At 44.5% G+C, this 5093-nt stretch overlaps 1 long non-coding RNA gene across 1 annotated transcript; it reads right to left on the reverse strand.

Moving 5' to 3' along the window:
- Window positions 1–1815: 1815 nt before the first annotated feature.
- On the reverse strand, window positions 1816–4645 carry LOC132826408 (uncharacterized). The gene is made up of 3 exons (XR_009645877.1): window positions 4549–4645; window positions 3213–3252; window positions 1816–2046 (listed from the first exon to the last, which is right to left on the reverse strand). It is a non-coding gene; the product is annotated as an uncharacterized LOC132826408 (long non-coding RNA).
- Between the last annotated feature and the right edge of the window lie 448 nt (window positions 4646–5093).

A 5093-nucleotide genomic window follows, 5' to 3' on the forward strand; every position in this document is an offset into this window, starting at 1 on the left:
ATGGACTTCAGTAAATCCTTTGATAAGGGCTGTTGGAGAAAATGCAGAGGCATGGGATTGAGGGTGATTTAGCAGTTTGAATTAGAAACTAGCTTTCTGAAAGGAGGCAATGAGTGATGGTTGATGGAAAATATTTAGCCTGGCGTCCAGTTACTCGTAGTGTGCCCCAATGATCTGTTTTGGGACCACTGCTGTTTGTCATTTTTATAATTTGGAGATGCCGGTGTTGGACTGGGGTGTACAAAGTTAAAAATCACACAACACCAGGTTATAGTCCAACAGGTTTAATTGGAAGTCATTTTTATAAATGACTTGGATGCAGGCATAGGTGGATGGGTGAGTAAGTTTACAGATGAAGTTGGTGGAGTGGTGAACAGTGTGGAAGAATGCTACAGGTTGCAGGGGGACTTGGATAAACTGCAGAACTGGGCTGACAGGTGACAAATGGGGTTCAATGCAGCAAAATGTGAGGTGATTCACATAGGGAAGAATAACAAGAGGGCAGAGTACTGAGTCAATGGAAAGATTCTTGGTAGTGTGGATGTGCAGAGGGATCTTGGAGTCCATGTACATAGATCCCTGAAAGTTGCCACCCAGATTGATTGTGCTGTTAAGAAGGCATTCCGTGTGTTAGGTTTCATTGGTAGAGGGATTGAGTTCTGGAGCTGCAATGTCATGTTGCAACTATACAAAATGCTAGTGCAGCTGCACTTGGAATATTGTGTACAGTTCTGGTCGCCCCATTACAGGAAGGATGTGGAAGCATTGGAAAAGAAGCAGAGGAAATTTACCAGGATGTTGCCTGGTCTGGAGGGAAGGTCTTATGAGGAAAGGCTGAGAGACTTCAGTCTGTTCTCATTGGAAAGAAGAAGGCTAAGAGGGGATTTGATAGAGACATACAAGATGATCAGAGGATGAGATAGAGTAGAAAGTGAGCGCCTTTTTCCTCAGATAATGACATCAGCTTGTACGAGGGGGCATAACTACAAATTGAGGGGTGATATATTTAAGACAGATTTTAGAGGCAGGTTCTTTACTCAGAGTGATAAGGGTGTGGAATGCCCGACCTGCTAATGTAGTTAACTCAGCCACATTAGGGAGATTCAAACAATCCTTGGATAAGCACATGGATAATGATGTGATAGTGTAGGCAGATGGGCTTAGAATATTTTACAGGTCAGCACAACATTGAGGGCTGCAGGGCCTGTTCTGTGCTGTACTGTTCGATGCTCTATGTTCTAAGATTAAGGGAGATATGTGTGGAAGGTTGTTTACGCAGATTGGTGGTGAGTGCCTGGAACGGGTTGCCAGTGGAGGTGGTAGAGGTGGGCACGATACATTTAAGATGTATCCAGACAGAGACATGAATGGGCGAGAGCAGAGGGGTACAGATCCTTAGAAAATAGGTGACAGGTTTAGACAAAGGATCTGGAGCAGTACAGGCTTGGAGGGCTGAAGGGCCTGTTCCTGTGCTGTAATTTTCTTTGTTCTTTGTTCCACATCTGGGAAACACCCAACAAATATGTGGTTGAAGATGTGGCTCCAGGATTCACACAAGGACCCACAGAACCCATGAAAAGGGACACAAATTTCCTCAGTAGATGATAACACTCATGAGTGAGTTATCACCGATGATAATGACAATGACCTTGAATTAACCTGCGTTAGTTTTCCAGACCATATTCCAACAGCAAATGCTTCCCTTTTCTTCTCTCATCTTTCGTCAAACAACCTATTTTTCAAACTTTAATTCTCAACTTTAAAATCACAGTTCCAAACCAAAAGTGAGGAAACCAAAAGAAAAGTCGTGATGCTCTCACTGGGTCACACTGAATGGGAAGAGAGTTAGTCCAAAGTGGTCAGGCTGTACAGTGAGGGTGGTACTCTGTCACTGCAGGTCTGTCCACTGTGTTGATGCTTCACACACTCGATGTTACAGTGTCTGAAATGGATGGTGATTGGTCAGTTCGAGTACAGCCAGTACCTGAGGTCAACGGCTGCTGGGCCTGATGAGGCTCAGGAATGCTGGATGACCCTGGATCATTCCTGAAATACATACAAGGAACATTAATATTCAGAGGAAGCTAATGGCATAATCCCCAGGTCACAGTAACAAGAATCCTATCTTTTTGCTTATCCCCTCACAGGTCATGGGTCGGGCTGGCTGCTCCTAGCTGTCCATGAGAAGGTGGTGGGGAACTGTTGCTGGATCAAAATCCTGGAAATCCCTCCCTAAGGGCTCTGTGGCTCTTACCTCCAGAACACCGACTGGAGCAGTTCATGAAGGCAGCTCACCCCCACCTTCTCAAGGGCAACTGTGGACAGGTAGTCAATGCTGGCCCAATCAGAGATGCTCACGACCGGCAAATGAATAAACAAAATGTTCAGATTTAGACACAACTCACCCATGTCACCCTTGAAGAATTCACCACCAGAAACAGTTCTGCCTTGGTACCAGAATGTACCAAAGCACCCAAGGGTCAGCTTTGAGCAACTGGTTACAAGGCAGGGAGGGAGGGTGTTGGAGATGTGGGGAAAATTCCTGCAAGGGCTTCCCATCTGCTGTAACTTTGGAGGATGCTACAGAACATGGAAATCTTGGAAAGTGGGGGATGATCAGGAAACCACGTTCCCACCCAGTGAAAATTCAGCTGCTCGGAGGGCAAGGGAGAAATAGTAGGATTCACAAAAAAGGTCCTTTTTATCCTCAGCACTCACTGCAAGTGATAACATTCCAATCTTTCCCTCCATGAAACAGCCATGACAACTCAAAGTGACCACTGTGAGAAAAATGGGGAACACTTTCGTTTTATACAAGGATGAATTGTAGATTGATTTGCAGAATAGAGCTCTCAGATTAACCTGGAGCTGAAAACTTACAAACAGCCAGAAATTGACCAATTCTGTTCAGAATTTATTTCTCTGTCATTTACCTCTCATTTTCCCAGTGAGTGTTTGAGCAACTTGTAAGCAGGAAAATAACACATTCGGAGATCATTAGCAGGAGGCTGCATTCTGTCTCTGAAAAGGAGATATTCAATACAACCCTGAACTAGAGCAAAAGTGAGAGCTTCCTGATGAAGAGCTTTTGCCCGAAACATCGATTCTCCTGCTCCTCGGAAGCTGCCTGACCTGCTGTGCTTTTCCAACACCACACTCTCGACTCAGAGAATTTCTACCGCTACTCTCGTGTCAGTCACTGACTACCTTACCTTTTCAAAGGTGTCGTTCTCTTGATTTGCTGTGAACACCCTGAAGAGAAAAAAAAGTTTCATAAATATTTTGTAAAATTATGAACAAATTTGTCACATTGTCTCCACAATTGGAAATGTTTTCCCCCCATACACTTTCATCCCTTTATCCTCAAGAACTCTAACGCCTTCTTAAAAACATTCTTTGCTTTGGCCTCAACTGCTTTCTGTGACAGAGAACTCCACAGGATCACAGTAACTCCAAAGGGACTACTCTCCATGTCAATCCTGAATGGTCTACCCCATATCCTTTGACAGTGACCATTGGTTTTTGTCTCCCCGGTCACTGGAAACATCTTTCCTACATTTACCTCGTCGAGTTTTACTGAAATTTCACACATTTCCCTGAGATCCCCCTCATTTTTCCAAACTCCAGTGAATACCACCCGAACCGATCCAATCTCTCTTCATACATCAGCCCTGAAATCCCAGGAGTCTGTCTGAGAAACCTTCATTGCACTCTGTCCAATGCCAGAACATCCTTCCTCCCATAAGGGGACCAGAACCTCACCCAGTCCTCCAGGTGTGGTTTCTCCAAGACCTTGTACAATTACAGCAAGACATTCCTGCTCCTGTATCAAAACTTCTCTCTATGAAGCCAAAATGCAACTGACAAAGAAACGGAGGGAGAGGCCATGAAGATAAGGATCTGAATTTAAACGTCTCAAGGTCTTCAGCACTGACATAACTGAGCTCAGGATTCTGAGGCCTTCAATATTCCTCAGACATCCTGCCTGTTCAATTTGTTCAGCCAGAGCAAAGACAAGTAATGAGGGCAGTCCCAAAACAGATCAGTGCCTGAACATTGCACTCACTGCACAGGCCAGAAGAGGAGTCCATGTTACCATTCCTCCCCAAATATAGCTCTGTTACTCAGACTATCTGAGCCACCGTGTCTATGCCTTTATCCAGCAAACTCTCAAAAGCCACTTGAACAATAAATCACATAAGAATAATGTGGTGAACTGCAACTTCCTTTCTGTTCTGTTTGAGAGTCTGTACAAAGTGGGAATGAATGCAAAAGATGTGGGTTGTTGTGATTCTGTCAAATGGGAGTGAATGAAAAGATATTTTAGCGCATTGAGATTCAACAGTGATGGGAGGAGAATGGGGATTGATCCATCAGAGTTCAATGGAATGGGTTTAAATGGATCTCCTTGTGAAACAGCCTCAATGTTAAATCACTCACAACAAGGCTCCATCCCAGGCAACATCCTGGTGAATCTCCTGTGCACCCCTCCCTCTTGTTATGACAGAACCATACTGTTTTATCAAACCTCATTCTCCATGAACCCACCTCCTTTGTTGCTGAAGTTGATGAAGATTATGAAGCAGATGGGCAGGATGAGAAGTGTTGGAATGACTGGCAGATATACAGTGGTGGGCTCAGTCCTGTTCACTGTAAAACAGCAAGAACAGCATTATTCAGGAATCCCTCCATGTTGCTGCAGTGAAACTTGTAGCAGGGTTACAGAGCAAGAGGTTAAATGTACAAACAGGATGTTCTGTAATGGGGCAAACCAGTTCAACACTCTCACCTGCTGTTTCCCACAGACCAGGAATGTGCTCCCCTCCAAATACTTACCCAATTATCGCCTGAAAGATCACTCTATTAAATCTATTTCCATTGGCCTTTCAGGCAGTGCATTGCAGTTCAGAACAACTCCTGAAGGAGGCAACTGCTTAATTCTGTGATACAGAATATAAGGTTAGATGGATACTTTAAAACATTCTGCAGGGTATTTCCTGGACCCAGTCTTGACTCACCAACACAAGGGCACCCATTACTGAGCACTGATCTACCATCCCACCCTGTCCTGTGTCCTACATGTAGGCCAGACC

Source organism: Hemiscyllium ocellatum, chromosome 2 (assembly GCF_020745735.1).
Source record: "Hemiscyllium ocellatum isolate sHemOce1 chromosome 2, sHemOce1.pat.X.cur, whole genome shotgun sequence".
NCBI lineage: Eukaryota > Metazoa > Chordata > Chondrichthyes > Orectolobiformes > Hemiscylliidae > Hemiscyllium > Hemiscyllium ocellatum.